Genomic DNA, 19,025 nt, shown 5'->3' on the forward strand with positions numbered 1-19,025 from the left:
CACGAAGCAAACACAGGGATTAGGGTCCAGCAGGCCAAAATGATGCCCCACAGGGTCCTCATGGTTTCCCTCTTCAGCCTTCATGCCCTGTGTCCCCATGTGCCGGACACATTTTGTCCCCAGTCCAGAGAACACCAGAGTCACCCTCAGAGCACACATGGGAATCCCAAGGCTGGGAGACTCGTGTGGGGACAGAGAACAGAGGAGGTGGTGAGTGGTGCACATCTCTTTTAGATTTAAGGGAGCAAAGTCCTCGATGGTGGCTAGGAACTATTCCTTTAACTCTGCTGTCATGAAGGGGCAGCTGGTGGTCACATGATCTCACACAGGTACTCTCTGGCCCTGGGTGGTGTGGTTTAAATGGCTACTGAAGAGACAACGCAGGCAGAATACAACCTTGTAGGCAGCGAAAGTGTGTCTCCCCTCACCCCTGCTCCCAGCCACCTGCTCCCTTACCTGGAGGCTATCTGAATTTCCTTTAGACCACCCCAAAGATGGGCTCTCCATTTACAAACGTATACACCATATACATATGTACGTGCGTCCTTTCTTTTCCCTCACTCGTATGGAGACAGATTATATACTTGGTTCTACATCTTCCCTTTTTCACTTAATAATATATCTCAGACATCTATATAATATTTCCCCCCAGATCAGTATAAACAGAGCTGCTGTATTGTGTTTGAGGGTTGCACAGTATTCAAATCTATGCAAGGTTCGTAGTGCTTTCCCATCACTACTGCAAATGTCTAGATTGTTTCCACTCTTCTATTACAAGCAATGCTACTATGAATAACTGCATATATGTGTGTATATACATATATAATTTTGCACATGTGAGAGTACATTTGTTGAATAAATTCCTAGAAGTTAAATTGCTGGGTCGATGGGTATGTACAATTTTCATTTTTAAAGATGACAATTACCACTACCCGCCTCCACCCCTCCAGCTGCCAGTGTACCAACTTAATGTCCTGTCTCCTCCCTAACAGAGTTTTCATCATTGCCAACCTAAGAGGTAGAAAATCTTCTCAGAGTAGTTTTGACTTGTACGACATGTATTATGAGCAAGAAAGAATTTTTGCATTTAAGAACCACTTGTGTTTCCTTTGTGAACTGTTAGTTCATATCCTTTGTGATTTTTTTTTTCTGCTGGGGTTTGGTATTTTTCTTGTTGATTTGTAACTGCACTTTATATATTAAAGAAACTAGCTCTCTCCTACATGGTATTTTTTTTTTAAAGCAGCTTTTTTGAGATATGGTTCACATACCCGACATTTCACCTATTTAAGGTGTACAATTCAATGGATTTTAGTATATTCACAGAGTTATACAACCATCACTACAGTCTAATTTTAGAACATTTTTCGTTACTCCCCCAGAGAAACTCTGTATTCATTAACAGTCACTCACCATCCAACCCCCCACTTCCTCACTATACCCAGCCCCAGGCAACCACTAATTTACTTTCTCTTTCTGCAGATTTCCCTATTCTTGACATCTCATACAATAATTGCCCTTTTGTGTCTGGCTTCTTTCACTCACTGTAGTGTTTTTAATGTTCATCCACATTGCAGCATGTAACAGTATGTCATTCCTTTTTGGTGCTGAATAATATCCCATTATATGGTCATGCCATATTTTATTTACTCATTCATCAGAGGAAAGACACTGGGTTGTTTCTAATTTTTGGCTATTATGAATAATGCTGCTATGAACATTCATGAACAAGCTGCCTAGTGTTTTAGAAAGTTGAATTTGTTGCCCCATTATTTGAAAGTGCGAGATTTCACGTAGAAATATGACCACATTGGTCCAGAATTCTTGCTGGTGATTATCAGCTGAGGTTAAGGAGTGGCCGCCCCATCAGACCGACTGCAATGCATTCTCCGTGTCACCTCTGTTCCGACCAACTGCGCCCTGCATTATGTCACCTACTTAGCACTCACAGGATTTGAGTTTGAGGCCGGCTTAAACGCAGGCACTACACTGTGACTATCAGTCATTCCTAGACTGGCATCCTCAGCATTGCCTGGGAGCTCATTCGAAATGCAGAATCTCAGGCCCCATCTTAGATTCACTGAATCAGAATTTGCATTTTCACAGGAGCCCCAGAGAATTCATACGCTATTAAGTTTAAGAAGTACTGGTCTATGAGATGGTCTGTTTCCATAGTAATGTTTCCCTGGGTATTTGCCTGTTTCTGAAGTAGTGCATAAAGGTTAAGAACACCAGACTCTGGATCCAAATCCTAGCTCTGTGATCCTGGGCGAGTCACTTCACAAGACTAATGATAGGAACTACCACGAAAGACTGTTCTGAGGATTAAGTGAGGTAAAACACTTAGAACAATGCCTGGCAAATCAAACAGGAGTATTAACTATTATTATTTAATAATATAGAACAATAGCGGTATATAAAATAATAATTTCTTCCTTCGGTAATCATGTCTTTTTTGCCCAGCCGCCATTACCACCACTTGGTGACAACCGACTAGAATTACAGACAAAACCCTAAAAACGGACATACATGCTGAATGTGTAAATCTAAACTTAGAAAGTGACAACAACACCGCCCTGGTCTTTTGGGCCCACTGCCTAATTAATGTCTTTTGGATCCTTATTGGCCTTCCTAGGAGCCATGATATCATGGGGAGAAGACCGAGCTCCAAGGCAGGGCTGGCTCTCGGCACTGGTCAGGTCCATGAGAGAGGCTAGTTATGCCAAGGGAAGCACTCGGTGTGTAGCCAGGGCCCAGGGTCCAGTCGATTTGCAGTGGACAGGCCACCTATGACCCTGAAGGCACTTCGAGCTGTGTTGGTCTTAAGATAGGGGGTGTGCAGTGACCCAACCACTTCTGGTGGCACGTTTTTCTACCTGGTGCCTGGTACCCACAACTTACACAGCCTCCGTTCTGCAGTAATCCTGAAATAAAGTAATAGATGAACTCAGTTGCCTGGTCCCTGTTCTTAAAGGCACTTACATTTTGAAGGGGGACAGGGGATAGGCATGTGGTACCTCACTAATGGTAGGATTTGAGACTCCTTGGTTGAAGTGGGAAATGTGGGGGCCATCACGAGCCAGACCCACTCTGGGATCTGGTTCTGCAGGCCTCTTGGTTCAGAGACTGATGGGACCTGGCACCTGGCCTCACACAGCTGGGGCCAAGGGCAGGGGTCAAGGCATCTCGGGACACTCAGCAGAGTGAAGGGTGAGGATTGGGGCAAGATTGACAATTCAGTTCCCAAAAAGTCTCTGCTTCAGAAATGAACAGGAAGGAAAGGTAAACAAATAAAGAAGATACAGCATGTGCACCAAAGGGAGAAGCAGGAAGATGAGAGAAGAGCAAGGAGGTGAGTTGGAAAGCATCACTGCACCATGTAATTAGAAAACTGGCCATTCTGGAGCCTTCCATCAAGGACTGGGAGCTTCTGGGCAGGGACAGGGGCTCCAGGCTCCTGCAGTATCAAACATCTTCAGCACACCATTCCCACACTGCTGTCAGGCCAGGCGCTGAGAGGGTCCAGCTCTGATGCCCCACCACATGAGACGTGGCTCAGATCTTGGACTTCAGGGCCAGATGCCAGTGATGGCATTCTGCCTCTGCCTGTGACTATCTGGGGGACCTTCAGCAAACTATGCAACCTTTTTGTGACTTGGTTTCCACATCCAGGAACCCAGGATGATGATAACGGGCCAGCTTTCCCAGCGCTGTTGGAGGGATCTGATGCATTCACGCAGATGAAGGTCTTAGCTCGGTGGGTGGACATTGCAAGTGCTCAGTAACCATTAGTGATTTCAGTAGCATTCGTTTCTGGGGCTTGTGCAGAGAGAGGGAGCAGATGTGTTCCAGGTGATACAGAGGCTGGGGCTGAGACCATTGGGCATAAACTGTAAGAGGAAAGTCCCAAAGATGGGAGGGAAGCCTGAGTAGAGGGTGCGCTCACCACCCCTGTGTTGCCAGGGGGTGGGGGGTGGCAAGCAAAATAAGAACAGCATTAGGTGTCTTCACCTTCTGGAATCCTCAGGGGGAGCCAAGAAAGGTAGAGGAAGGCTGTGGAAACTCTGTGGATGCTGCTGGCAGAGGACAAAGGGAAGAGTGAAGAGAACAGACTTTTACGAAGGACCACCTGTGCGCTAGGCTTTGTGCTACAGCTCCATGGCCTGTCAGGCTCCCATTCAACTCTCCCCATAACACTGTTGGGCAGGGAGTATCATCAAACCCACTTAACAGATGGTGAAACTGAGGCACAGGGAAAGGGAGGCACTTGCCAAAGAGTTTCTAGTATGTGAGGGGCAGGAGGCCAGGCCCAGCAGGCTTTTCCACAAGGCTACACCCTTTCTGTCTGTCACCCCCAAGTGTGTCCCCACCATGAAGCTGAGGCCTGTGCTCAGGAGAAGAAATCCCCCAGGCCCCAGGGCCTCCAGCTCAGCCTAGCCCAGTGGCTTTGCCCTCCTACGGGTCAGAGGGGAGAGATGCCTGTGGGGCAGGGGCAGAGAGGCAGTGGGTGGAGGGAAGGCAGGCCAGCAGGCAGCTCTGGGCAGTGAGCAGCAGCTTCCCGGAAGGGCTCAGTCCCACCACTGTTACGCTTACAGACAAGGGCAGGGCCAAGGGGAGTAGGAATTTTTGACAGAAAGAAGGCTTCTCTGCCTCCCACACTTTTCCCCTGCCTCTCCTCCCAGAAAGGCACGGCCTCTTCTCATAAACATCAGCATGAAGCAGACAGTGACTACCAATGGCCCTGCAGGGACCACTACCCACCCCGGCTGGGAAGCAGGCCAGGCCTGACCAGGCTCTCCTGACCTGGGTCCCTGCCACATACCCCTCTGGGAAATCACATCTGCCAGGAGCTCAGGCAAAGCTCAGTGGGGCTCAGAAACCAGCCCTCTTAGTATAGATAGGCCCTCTGGGGACCAAAGGGGCCAGGAGACTTGCTCAAGGACACATAGCAAATGAGGGACTGAGCTGAGACGAGGGATCAGGTCCTCTGACCTCCATACCAGGCTAGAATCACCATGGAGGGGAGCCTGGGAAGTGAGAGATGGTGGCTGGCATTGTGGTGGGAAGGAGGACTTGTGCCAGGGAGTAACCAGGGCAAAGCTGGGCGGGGAGTGGGAGGAGACATCCGGGCAAGCCAGCAGCTTGGGGAGAGATGTAGAGGATGCTGACACTACCTGGGCACTTTTGCAGGATGGCTCAGTGTTTTCTTCCCAAAGGCTCATGAGATTTCTTGTGGCTGGACACTAGGTAGTGAGCTCCCTTTCACTAGGGGTATGCAAGCAGAGACTGGGTGAACAACTATCAGGGACATTGCCAAGGGGACTTTTGCCCTGGTCAGACAATTGGACCAGGTAACTCTGAGGGCACTTCAGCTCTGTAATCCTCCCAACTCTTGTTGCTGGTGAAGGCCAACCAGGCAGGTGTGGAGAGGGAACACGCTCAGACACTGCTGGGGGTGGGCTTGAACAAGTACATTTCCTACTGCATTTCTATAGTGCAACTTGGTGGTAAGGTTTCAACCTTTAAAAGTTCCATTCCTTCCCTCCCAGCAAATCTATATCTGGGTGACCATCCTAAGGAAATAAAAGATCAGAGGTGCAGACCACAAGGATGTTCAAGGATATCCATCACAGCATTGTTTATGACAGCGACAGGCTGGAAAAAAACCAATGCCTTGGTTCCCTAAATGACGTTACACCCATTGGACAAATGACAACAAAGCCATTAAAATATTTATGAGGTTTTTTAAAAAGGGTTTGGGAAAACATTTTAAAAAGAAAGCAGGATAAGCGATTGAATATAGACTGCTCCCAGAGTAAAACTGTAAAAAGGAAGAATGTGCAAGGAAAGGGCCGGCAGGAGATCAGTCAGAAGTGTTCAGAGGTTGCCTCCAGGAGACAGGATGCTCTGCTCTAATTAATGAATTGTCTTGAATGAGTAGGTATGACTTTGATGGAGAAAATGATGATGGTCCATCAGCTGACTCCCTGGCCTGCAGGCCCCTCCTGCCCACAAGGGGGCGCCCTGTGCTTTTCCAAGGTGGTGGGAACCAGACAGAGATGGCAGCTCTGTCCATACTTGTCCCTTGGGGCTTGGGTGCCAGGCAATGGCCAACCTCTGGCTGCTGGTTCTGTTGGACCATGTTCATGTCCGTAGAGCTGCCCGGCCCCCACCCCCCGCCATGGAGTGGACGTCCCACCCCCTGGATCCCATTTGCTCCCTCAATTTTGAGGACAGCTGGAAGTAGCCACACCTATCACATGACATAAGAGTCTGGCTGGTCACTGTGCCCATCATTTTCCCTGCCCCTGCTTCCTGAAGTCCCACCAGGAGTGAGTCAGGCTTCAGAGTGAAGTTTGTTTTCCTCTTGGCCCCTTTTAGACTGTCTTTTTTTTTTTTTTTTTTTTTTTAATTTATTTATTTATTTGGTTGTGTTGGGTCTTCATTGCTGCGTGCGGGCTTTCTCTAGTTGCATTGAGCGGGGGCTAATCTTCGTTGCGGTGCACGGGCTTCTCATTGCAGTGGCTTCTCTTGTTGCGGAGCTTGGGCTTTAGGTGTGTGGGCTTCAGTAGTGTGGCACGTGGGCTCAGTAGTTGTGGCTGTGGGCTCTAGAACGCAGGCTCAGTAGTTGTGGTGTACGGATTTAGTTGCTCCACGGCATGTGGGATTGGGATCTTCCTGGACCAGGGATTGAACCCGTGTCCCCTGCGTTGGCAGGCGGATTCTTAACCACTGCACCACCAGGGAAGTCCCTAGACTGATTCTTTTTTGCAGGGAGATGACATTGTCATCTTTGGTAGCTTGAAGGAGAGCATCCCAGGGACCCTGGCCCAGGAGGGAGCAGTGAGGTGGGGTGCTGAGGACCTGAGGCCATGCCCTGTGCATCATGACTCCACATTGGCTTCTGCCCCAGGACGCACGGCCTCTGCTCTCTTGATCACGGTCTCGGCTATGGGCCCCAGCTGCAGGCCTCAGCCCCAGCCCTGGCCACACCACCTCTGCCTGCCCAGGAGAGCAGCCTGTGCCCAGCCAAGCTCTGGGACACAGTAATAGCCATATTCATTGGGTGTCTTATCACAGCCAGACCCCCTTTGTACAATCACCTTATGAGTCAAGTATGCTTAGTCTCAGGTTTCAGATGAGAACACCGAGGAATGAAGAGGTTAAGTAACTCGCCCAAGGCTATACTACCAGCAGGTGGTAGAGCCTGGACTTGAACCCAGGCCGCTGACTCAAGCCCATCCTCTCAATTGCCCCGCAGTGTGCGAAGATGACATTAAGATGAGGAACCCACCCAGCCAGGATGGTGAGAAACAGGAAAGCGTTGCTACTGTCACAGGCCCTGGCATGCTGGGTGGCCCTGGGGGCATCCCTTCCCCTCTCTGGGCCTCAGTTTCCCCATCTCTCGAATGAATGTGGCACTGACCGCTGGGCAGGCTCCCTTTCCTCCCTGAGGCCCATAGGACAGCCTGGCAGCTGCCCTCACGCTCCCGCTCTCTGCCAGGGAACACTAGGCTGACCCCACAGTGCGTCCCGCTGAGAGGCACTGGCCGAGCCAAGAGAAGCAAGGGAGGAAACAAGGAACAGGTGGGTTCCTTGCTGGATCCCTGTGCCCCCTGTCTGCGTGCTCTCCTGTGGCCAGGTGGCTGAGGTGGTCCTGGCCTAGAGTCGAGAGGGAAAGAGCCCTGGGTTTGAGATGCCCTTTCCATAGATGAAGACACAGAGAATGAAGGGCCCAGGACTCTTTGTGCATCCTTGCTGGCCCTTCCTGGAAGGCCCCAGAGGGTTCTGGGGACCCTTTCTAAGGGCTGGGGGCTCTCCCTGGAGGAGGCAGTGCCCCTCTCCCAGAGCCTCCTCTCTTGAGCCCCCCTTCCTCAGGCCCACAGGTACCCCCTTGCCCTCCGTGCTGTCTCTCCCCTCAAGCCTGGACCCATGGGGAGTAAACAGGGGCTGCGGTCAGAGGCCGGGGCTCAGCCCTGGCTCTCTCAGGCCCAACCTGGAACCTCATCTGCCAAGTGTAGGAGCTGGGGCGCTAACATTTCATGAGCACCTACTATGTGCCAGTCGCTTGCCAACCTGTCACTCCAAAGCTCTTCCATTTTATGGGAGAGCAAACAGAGGCCCAGAGAGGCCAAGCAACCTGTGCAGGGCCCCACAGCCGTGGAGCCAAGACTTGAACCCGGTCCGCTGACACCACAGCAACACCTCCCACCTCGTGCACAACCGCTCCTGAAATGGTTGTGGGAAAATGAGAGAGCAAGCCTGCTCCTAGGACCACGACTCCACCTCTGAGCTCCGACCCTTGGCTACCACTGCAATTATTCATTCATTCAACTAACATTTATTGAGCACCCGCTCTGCACCGGGCTCTGTGGAACATTCCAGGAATATGGAAATAAGCAAGACAGATGAGGAATGCTCTCACAGTCTGGGGCCTTCCAAAGGGATCAGCCCTGTGTGACCCTTTCACCAAGCGTGGTCCACACCTGTCACAGACACCCTCAGACACACATTTCCGGGCTCCGGCCCAAGTCAGACTCACACCTGCAGAAACACTCTTGGACCCACGTCCTCAGGCACAGGCTGCTCTTCACCCAGTCCTAGGTGACAGGCATGGGGCCAACGCACAATACATGTGAAATGATCTCTAATCAATGCAACAGCCCTATGAAATCAGCACTCTGAACCCTACTGACAGATGAGGAAACTGAGGCTGGGGACAGGGGCAGCACTTGCCCAAAGTCACAGAATTAGTAAGCGGTGGGGCCCGCACTGGAGCCTGGATCCGAGCTTAAGCCCGTTCAGTGCCCGGACCCATGCTTCTCTTTCCCCTGCGCCCTGTGACACTGCTTTAGCAACCCTCCAAAGACCTCCACACTCACGTGTCCACACACATGGCCCGGGGAGGTGGGCAGGAGGGCTGCTTCAGCCTCTGCAGCCTGGTCCCGGCAGCTGCGGGCTCGGCGGAGGCCCCAGAGGAAGCAGGCGATCAGAGGGACAGGTGGGCTGGACCCTGTGGCCCGCAGGCTGCTGGGAGGGAGGAAGGACGCGGCAAGAGGTCCCCCTGGGTTTCCTCCGGAGCCTCAAGGGCCCCCTTGTCTGAGCACAGGCGTCCTGGCCCCCTCCCCCGGGCCCCCTCCCCTTTTCTGGGTTCCTGCCGCAGCCCAGCATGAGCCCAGAAGTCCCAGCCTCCTCATCGCCCCTCCCGGCCCGTTCCCAGCCCAAAGCCACCGCAAAAATGCCATCCTGATTCCACAACACTAGGGTTTGTCCAAGTGCCGAGGAACAATGACGCTTTCACAGTGCCAGGAAAAGGTCTCAGGAAAACCCTGGGGAGGGGGCATGGAGTGGAAGTGTGGAGACAGGGAAAGGGCTGAGATGGAGAGGAGAAGACAAGGGGAGGCTGGGAGGAAGGGGCAGAGCACAGTCAGGAGTCAGGGGTAGGGAGCCAGGAGACTGAGGAAGACGGGGTGGCGGGGGTGGGGGCGGGGTGGGAGGGTGAGGAGTGACAGACGAGGGGAGAGAGGAAGGGGGGAAACGAACCAAAAGGGAAGGAGAAAACAGATACAGGAGGGACGCCCCGACAGAGGCCAAGAAGCCCCTCCAGGACCCAGAGCGGCGTAGAGGCCCCTGGCACCCCACAGGCCTCTGGGCACTGTGCCCCTAGGAGCCCCTCCCTGCCACAGGAACCCCTCTCTCCAAATCCCACCCCAAGGCCAGGCAATTGGAATTGCTCTCAGGCAAAATTTTTGGAAAGCAGAGACTTTGTAATCACATGTACAGCCACTCCCTAAGCTATCTGTTTCCTGCTTCTGGCTTTCCTCCATTAGCAAACCGCACGGATCAGAGCTCAGGGGCGGGAGGGGAAGGGGGGGGCCCGTCCAAAGGGGTGGAAAACATCCGAATCAGAGCGATTGCAAAAGGCCTGGGTTTTCCTCCCCTCCTGTGACTGCGGAGGGAGACAGCTATCGCTCGTCCCGCCTCCGCCGTAGGGAGTGGATGCGGTGGACGGAAGATCTGCAACCACCATGCAGTTGGCCGAGAGCTGGACGCTGCCCTGAAAACCATTTGTTCTCCTGAGCGGGTTCCCAGGTCCCTGCGCATCCCTGTTTGGGTGGTCTGTTCACCCAGCAAACTTTCTTCTGACTGCTCCTCCCCAACTGTGGCCACAACCCGGGTCCAGCCAGGCTGAGTCACCCCCAGGTACTTTAATGGCCACTTCAGGCTCCGCAGACTCGGAGGACGGAGGTAAAACACTCAAGGCTTTCGGACCCTTCCCCCTCTGGCCCAGCTGACCTCACCTTCATCGTTGCTGCTCCCTCCTACAAAACTCATGCTCCAACAAAGACAACAAAATCATTTCCTGCAAATGACATGCCCCGCTCTGCCCCCATGCCTTGGCTCTTGCTGTTCCCTCGGCCCCAAACATTTCTCCACCTGGTGAATGCTCATGTATCCAGGGCCAAGCTCCAAGGCCACCCCTCTGGCCTCCCCCATATCCCAGACAGGGTTAACTGCCCTCCTCAGGGTGCTCACGCCACTCTGAGTCCCAGGCTCGAGCGCTAGCTGAGAGCCCTCCCACTGCCTCCCCTAGAGAAGGCCCTGGCTCCCCAAACTCCCAGGGGACTTTGTGGTCTGCACCACTCACTTGGCTGTGGGTCCTGTCCCGCCCTGACCCGGCCTCCAGCATGCCAGGGATGATCCAGCACGCCAGAGATTTCATCCTGAATGTAAAGAACTTTTGAAAACTGCTGTTTCTTCGGTCTTGTTTCCCAGTAGTCTCTGAGTGTGCTGGGGCCACGCCGGGCCCTCTACATCTCCTCGGAGCACCCTGGGTGGAGCTCAGAGCACATCGACAGCTGGAGGGGACAGTGGTATGGGCAGTGCCGGTGATGGGTGAGGTGTGTGGCCCGGAGTCGGGGTCAGGCAAGCAGGAGGTAGCAATGCTGGGGCTGGCTCACTCTCAGGACGCCCCTCCTGGGCTGCGCTGAGCACTCTGGAGGGCCGCCTCAGGCCACCAGCGCCATTTCCACAGACTGCCTGGTCCCAGGCTCTGCGTCTGAGGCCATCCCTGGCGAGGCCTGGCCAGACATGACCCGGCTGGATGTGGCTGTAACCAGCCCAGCTCCATCTGGCTGGAGGGAGGCTCTGCACCAGTCCCGGGGGCAGGGCTGGGGGCAGGAAGGCAGGCGGTGGGTAAGCCTACAGTGATGCTTTGGGTGTGAGGGTCACAGCCCTGGGAGGAGAGGACAGGGGAACTCAGCTCAAAAATAGCGATGGGGGAAGGGTGTGGAGGGTGGCCAAGTGCCAGAACAGAAATCTGATCTGCCCTGGCTGATGAAACGCTGAAGTCAGCAGTTTGGGGCCACTCTGGCAGGAGCTGGGGCTGAGGCTCCCACGGCTGCCTGGTGAGAAGCTGCAAGCCCAACTTCCAGCCTCGGCTCTGTCCTCACATCAATCGCTCCTCTCTCTGGGCCTCCATCTCCTCATCTGGTCACAAGGGGTAGAAAGAGAAGCAAGCTGTCCACCTCTGAGAACTTTCATCAGGTGAGTGCTGGAGTTTGAGACACTTAGGAGATGGCGACAGCCACAGGCGGGAACTGCCCGTGGGGAGTGTCCACTGAGTGCCGCGCCGGCCACGCGCCTGACTTGTAGGTGGCTTCATTGTGACCCTGTTTCCAGATGAGGAAACAGAGGCCCAGAGAGGTTAAGTCACCTGTCCAAGGTCACAAAGCAAGTAAGTGGCAGGCCTTTGATCCCAGTCTACCTGGCTGTCATCCAATTCCCTCATTGCCGAGTGAGGGCCAGAAGGCTGTGGACTGGTTTCAAGGTCGTCTGTGGCAACTGTAATTGGGCAGAGCAGGGGTTAAGAGGCTCCTGGAGGCCAGCCCAGGCGTCTGCCAGCTTTTACCGTGGTTCCACGGTGTTGGCCGGTACTGAAACTCAGAGAATGGGCCTTGGGGAGGAGGGTGCACGTGGCTGTAAATGCATGTGTGTTTGTGTGCATACAGGCATACGTGTACCTCTCACGGTCACTGCAGGGCAGCAGGCCATGGCACAAATCTACCCGTGCTCTCCCCTTCAGGGTGGGGGCCTGGCAGAGGAAGAGCTGCCCTTCTGTGACTTTTCTAGGGGGTCACGGCGAGGAAGCCAGGCACTTCCCGCCCACACAGCCCAGGCTGCAGTTGACCTTGCTTTTTCACCCAGGGGCAGGAAAAGTGTGCAAAACCATCCCTTCCCCACTGTCTCCAAGAGCAGGGGTGCTCAGCACAGCGGGCTCTGTAGCAGTCAGGAGGACGGAGCCGTGCTGTACAGCCCCAGATGGTCCACTGCCCTCCCTGGGCACAGCTGTAAAACCCTTACAGCTCCTGCCACGTGCAGTGTTACCTTCACCAGCCATTCCATCCTCCCTACAACCCCTACAGATGAGGAATCCAAGGCACAGAGAGGTTGGGAGATTTGCCTGAGGTCACACAGCCGGGAAGCAGCAGAGCTGGAATGCAAACCCAGGTCTGGCTCACTCCCACAGCACCACAGCACCTCTGCTATGGTACCCAGCTCCGACCTTCCGGGGTGTCCTCGCCCTTGTCTGTGGGCAGCCCCACGTAACAATAAGCCTGCTCGTGTGCCGAGAAGGGAGGGGAGGGGAATGTGCCCGTTACAGGAGGGGGGCCGGCTGGTGGTACTCGTTCTCACACCACCTCTGCACGCCAGTCCCACTAACTGGCATACCTCATCTCCCAACAAAATCCCGTGGAAGCTGCACTTCTCCCTGGAAGTCTTCCTTGACTGCTCCTGCTTGCAGGGACCACTCTGTTCTCGGTCCCCCTCTGCGGCTCATCTCGTGCCCTCTGTGCCCAGACCCAGGCAGCACTAGGGCCCACTACACTCCTGTGAGGGGAAGCAGAGCACACATGCCCCTTTGTCAGGGTTCTGAGGCAGCTCCTTTAAAGTGCTGACGGTGGCGTGAGCCAGGCAGGCACGGGACCTGCCCTCACGGAGCGTTTGTCCCAGAAGAGCTCTGGTGTGGGAGCTGGGCTGACCAAGCTGTGTGCTATCTGTCCCATTTAATCAGCACAGTAACCCCACCACACACAGTATAGCAATATCCACCCATTTTCCTTACCAGGAAACCAAGGCTCACTTCCAAAGCCACAGAGCTGCGAAGTCCACATTCCATCTTTCTGACTCCAGATGCCCAAGCTCTTAATTCTGGAGCACAGGTTATTACTCACACTTGAGCGTGCATCAGAACCATCTGCGGAGATTGTTATCACACAGGCTGCTGGCCCCATCCCTAGAGTTCTGGAATCAGTAGGTCCGGGGTGGGCATAAGGATCTGCATTTCTACAAGTTCCTGAGTGACGGTGATGCTGCTGGCCCAGGCACCCACTTTGGGAACCTCTGCTTTAGGTGATACTGATAACAGTCTGTTAAAGTAGGAGTGTCCATCACATACTGTCTTTTCCACACTGCTCCCTTCCCTCATGCCCATTCTACAGCCCAGGAAACAGAGGCACAGAGAAGGCAAGTAACTAGCCCAAGCCATACAGGAAGTTAGGGTCAGAGCTGGGAATAGAGCCCAGGGCTCCTCACCCCAGCAACTGTTCTGGACGCAGGACAGTGAGGCTGCTAGGCTTAGCAGGACAACAGCCCAAGGTGAGGAGAAGGGCCATCTCTTTAAAAGTGGAACTGGTGGTGGAGGTGGTGGTGGGGTGCTGGGGGAGGGCTGGCCTGGCTCTCCTGGCCCAGCCCCAAGCCTGTGACTCCTCGGCATCTGGAAAGCATCACAAGGAACAATGGAGGGAGCAGGGGGCCTGGCTGCTCGGGGGCTCTGGCCCCCGACTGTTCAGGAAAGCAAGGGAACTGGGGCCCTGCAGCCCTCTCCCGCCACCCCCACCCCCCACCACCACTGTTTGCTTTGGCCCCGGCACACATAGCTCCCAAGGGGCCCAGCTGTCAGGAAAAGTCAGCCCCGGAACTACAGACCTGGGGGCCAGCGGCCAGGTTGAGTGCCCAGGAGCCAGGCGAGAAGTCAGGAGGCACCGGCCAGCTCAGCTCCCGCTCAGTGGGCAAGACTCTTGTATTACTGTGGTTCCCCGGGCCTCGGTTTCCCCACAGGAAGCTCAGGTACCACCCCGCCTGGGCTGGCTGCTTACCATGAACTGGCACGAATCTGACCAGCTTGGTGCTTTGGCCCACATTGCCCGCAGGGGCCCACTTGTCCTCTGCAGGCCAGTGGGGGCCAAGCAGCCAGCCGTGGAGTGGGGAAGAGACGGGGACAGTTACTGGGTGCATTTACCCCGCCTGCCACCAGCTCTTCCACTCATGCCCTCAGCACATATGCACGGAGCACCCACTATCTATGAGGCACCAGAGCAGAGCGGTTAACAAGACAGATGTAACGCCGGACCCCACGAACTTACAGTCAGGTGGGAAAGGAAAAACGCAAGTATCTCATTCAAATAATTATAGCCGTGATGAAAGCTATGAAGGAATGGGATGCTACGACAAAGAGGACTGACAGGGATCCCGTCTTCAGAGAGGGAAACGCTACTGTGTGGTCTGTCCCAGCCTCCGAGGTTCCACAACTTAAACTGTAAGGTGGGTGTTTCTTTTTTTTTTTAATTTTTAATTTTTATACAAATTTTAAAGGTTACTTTCCATTTACAATTATTACAAAATATTGGCTATATTCCCCAAGTTGTACAATACATCCTTGAGCTTATCTTACACACAATAGTTTGTACCTTCCACCCCACAACCCCTATTTTGCCCCTCCTCCCCACTGATAACCACCAGTTTGTTCTATCTGCAAGTCTGCTTCTTTCTTGTTATATTTACTAGTGTGTTGTATTTTTTAGATTCCACATATAAGTGATATCATACTGTATTTGTCTTTCTCTGTCTGACTTATTTCACTTAGCATAATGCCCTCCAAGTCCATCCATGTCGCTGCAAATGGCAAAATTTCATTCTTATGAAATGGCTGAGTAGTATTCCATTGTACGTATATGTGTGTGTGTGTGTGTGTGTATAAAACCGTATCTTCTTTATCCACTCATCTGTTGATGGACACTTAGGTTGCTTCCATACATTGGCAATTGTAAATAATGCTGCTATGAACATTGGATTGCATGTATCTTTTCGAATTAGTGTTTTTGTTTTTTTTCAGGTATATACCCAGGAGAGAAATTGCTGGGTCATATATCAATAATAGCTCTAGTTCTAGTTTTTTGAGAAAACCCCATACTGTTTTCCACAGTGGCTGCACCAATTTACATTCTAAGGTGGGTGCTTCTTAACACACCCCACCCCTACCCCAGCCCCAGCATGCTGCCACCAACGTGCTCTGTGACCTGGGACAAGCCCCTTTGCTGCCTGGGTCTCAGTTTCCCCATCTGTCAATGAGAACATGACAGGAAAGGCAAATACTTCATCTTGCATGTCCAATTACTTGCTATTGGAGCACTTTGTTAAGAAAGATGCTGTAGTAGCATCCTAGCTTGATAGGCAAGAATAATGTGATTTTGGTGCTATCTGCCTTGCCATGGCCGTGGGCTGGGGGTGACGGACACACATGACTTGTGTTGGCATTCCAGGCCTAGGCGATCCCCAAAGGTCCTTCCAGTGCAAAGCTTCCACAAGCAGACAGCACACAGGCTGAAGAAGCAGACAGTGGTTGAGTCTGGCGTGGCATGAGTCTTGGCTTGCCCTAAGGCAGAAATCACTGCTTCCTTCCACCTCTGGGCCTGTAACAGATGCTGGTCTTGCCCTGCCGGTGCCACATGGTTTCAGAAACACTCCTCTTCCAGCCAGCCTTCCTGGCAGACATCCCCCTGGGACCCAGTTTGCCCCCTGTACTTTGTGCGTCTCTGTAGGAAGCACTGAGGTACCCTACTCAGTCTGTGTGCCTGTTGCCTTCTCCCCAGCCCCCTCCCCAGGAACAGAGACCATGTAGGATTCCTCTCTCATCCTCAGGCCCAGCATGGGTCTGGTGCGGAGCAGGGAACCTCTGGGGAGGAGGGTAAAGGACAAAGTGATCATTTTGGACATAACCATCATCCTGAAATAAGGAGCTAGAGGAGAAAGTCAGGAGGGCCGGGGAGGCATGGGGAGGGGGGCGGGCAGCAGGCTGGTGACTTCCTGAACAAGCATGCCGGCGATGTTCCCGGCCCTCAGTGTGGCCATTGTCCCATCCGGTCCAGAGAGTGGGCTCAATAGGGCCTCTGTCCCTCCTCGGGCAGGCGGGCCGGCTCAGTGGCGTCCCACCCGGGCAGCTGGGAGGCAAGGGCCGACACTTCCTGTCCCTGCCGCCGAGTGTTCCGAGGGGCAGTGAGAGGGGAGGGGGACCCTCGAGACAAGCACCCATCTATGTCCCCCAGGGGAGGGCTGCCCAGCTGGGGGAGGAGGCGGGAGAAGGGAGAGCAGCGCTGGGGATGTGCTCACCCCTGTGCCTCATCCCCTCTCCTCCCAACCAGCGCTCCCCCCGAGCGGGAGCTGTCAGGGGAGCCACTCTGGCCCTCCTGCTCTTCCTCAGACAGGCCAAGCACATCCTTGCCTCATCTCAGGGCCTTTGCTCTTACTGTTCCCTCGGCCAGGAGTGCCCTTCCCCCAGATCTCCGCATCGTTTGTTCCCTGCTTCATCTATCGCTATTCAAGTTACCGCTGCCTCAGGGAGGCTGTCCCAAACAAGCCTTCTGAACACAACTTAACACCACAGCGCATCCATCTGTATCTATGTCTTTACCGTAGGTCGTCCCACACCGCGTGAGCTGTATTCTTCCCTTGTCTTTCCTGTTCACTACGGACGGTCCCCAGCGCCTGGGGCAGTGCCTGGCACACCGTAGGTGTTCCATAAATACATGCTAAATGAACAGATAAAAGTAACACATTTGAACATCCATCTACACACCGAGAGACGTACCCTGGGAGAGCAGAGCCCTGTGTTTTGGGAGCATGTGGCCAGGGTGGCTGGGGAGGAGGCCCCGGGAAGTACAGGAAGAGCCAGGTGAAGATAAAGTGGAGAGGGATCCACGTGGACCGGGCAGCTTCCGCAAAGGGCTGGGATGGCAGGAAGTGTGGAGGGCTTAAGGATTAGAGGCCAGCGGAGGCCAGCCCACGCCGGCCCTGGGACCACGCTGCCAAGATGGATTTTAGCGTGGGAGTCACGGGAAGTCAGGGAAAGATTTAAAATCAGGGGTGGCAAGGTTAGCCTGGCATTTCAAGAAGTCTCTGGCTGGGTTTAGAGAATGGATTGAATGGGGGGAGGGGCAGGTGGGACATGAGGACACCTTGGGGGCTGCAGCCACATGGCTAGTGAGAGGCGATGGTGTGGGCTGGGGAGGGGTGGCAGAGAGGAGAAAGGTGCAGGGACTCCAGAGACAGACAGGAGGTACGTCCACAGGACTCGGGGTGGCCCTGGAGGAGGACGAGCCAAGGGTCAAGCCTCAGCCATCCTGCCTGGCTGTGAGGGCTGGGCCAGGGTCCCCCCCCCTCTGCTGGTGACAGCCCTGGCTCTAACTGGGGGAGGGCAGGGCAGGGGGAGGTGATGGACGGAAGGAGGACTGGGCAGCAGGCAGCAGTGATGGATGGAACAGCCTCGTGATAACTACCTGCCCAGCTCCTTCCCAGGGGCCTGCCCTCAGGAGTCAGGAGTTGCCCATAAACCTGTCACCTGAGCCTGTACAAGCTGCCCCCAGGGGGAGGGGCCACCACAGAGCTGATGTGGAGGGGAAGCCAGATACCCTGGTGTGGTGCTGCAATTTCACACACACACACACACACACACACACACACACACTCCCCTGCAGGTGAGCAAAAGTCTCTCATTACAGGAAGGGGCAAGCTAGAAACACCAGGCCATGAGTGCTCAGGTTCAAGGCTTGCCCACAGTCTCGAGTTGCCTGCTAGGCCCTGAAACGATTCTTCAGAGCCCAGAAGGAAGAGTCAATGGAAGAAGTGTTGAGTCTTAAAGAGGGATAAAACTCAGGAGGAAGGGGAAGAAGCTGGAGTCGGAGGGAAAGGTGCCCTGGGCTCTCCGTGGTCCAGCCTCTCAGTGTGCACCGCAGGTGATTAGCAGGGTCTCCGGGGCAGGCGAGGGGAGCTCCAGCATCACACAGCCCATGAGGGGCAGGACAGAGCTCAGGTGTCCCCGATCCAAGTCCAGTGCCAGGGGAAAGCCTGAGGCCGATGCAGAGACGGAGGAGTGGAGGGCACTTCCAGAAGCTCTCCCAGCACCTTCTCAGCCCTGGGACCCGGCCAGGCTCCCTGAGAGAGTCTCTCAACCCCAGAGGAGCACCATGCCACCTGACACCAGCCACATCCCCAAGAGGGCACGTCTCCTCCCCAGGGGTGGCACCAGGGCAGTACTCAGTTCAGGGACCCAAGGCAAGCCCCCCGGAAGCCCAGCGTCTCCAGTCCCTGAAGCCCACCCACATGTGCTCCTATGGGTCCTGGCTCATCTCTCCCACCCCTGCCTCACTCCCAGCAGCCCATAAGGTCAGGATCGCGGGAGTGGAAGGAACGGTGCGGGAGACTGGCATGTGGAAGCCAAGGAGCAAAACCTTCTTATTCTGCCCACAAAAGGGCAGTGAGCTTGGGCCCTGAACTGAGCCTGGGCGGGCACATGTCTGCAGACTGCAGGTGCTCACGTAGCGCCCAAAGGAACGACAAAGGAATGACATGCACAGGTGTTTCTCCGGGGCACACACCTTAAGATGAGCTGCCAGCTCCATTTTAAGTCAACTGACAGGGAAGCAGGTAGTCAAGAGGGTAGCAGAGGCTCCTTAAACCTGTCTGGGATGCAAAGGAGGCGTGTTCACTGAGCTTCCCATCAACCTGGCAGCTCCCTGGGGCCCAGCAGCGGCACAGCCTCTGTGTGGGCATGTGCACCGCACACTGGAGAGGGGTGTGTGTGCAGTGTGCACACTTGGAGCTCCAGTACGTGCGCCATGCGTGTGGCTGCACAGAGCCCCTCGCTCTGCACCCAACTCTACAAGCTGCAGTGGGCCGGGGAGAGGTCG

General features: G+C 54.5%; 1 protein-coding gene and 1 long non-coding RNA gene across 4 annotated transcripts in view; one reads left to right on the plus strand and one right to left on the minus strand.

Annotated features, from left to right (window-relative positions):
- The window catches only part of ZCCHC24 (zinc finger CCHC-type containing 24), a 74,484-nt gene that overhangs the window by 24,388 nt on the left and 31,071 nt on the right, over nucleotides 1-19,025 (minus strand). The window lies entirely within an intron of this gene.
- The window catches only part of LOC309604612, a 33,206-nt gene continuing 14,181 nt past the window's right edge, over nucleotides 1-19,025 (plus strand). The window contains exon 1 of the long non-coding RNA XR_014230933.1: nucleotides 1-19,021. This is a non-coding gene — a long non-coding RNA (uncharacterized lncRNA). The remainder of the gene's footprint in view (nucleotides 19,022-19,025) is intronic.

Source organism: Balaenoptera borealis, assembly GCF_965194805.1.
Source record: "Balaenoptera borealis genome assembly, chromosome: 10".
Taxonomy (NCBI): domain Eukaryota; kingdom Metazoa; phylum Chordata; class Mammalia; order Artiodactyla; family Balaenopteridae; genus Balaenoptera; species Balaenoptera borealis.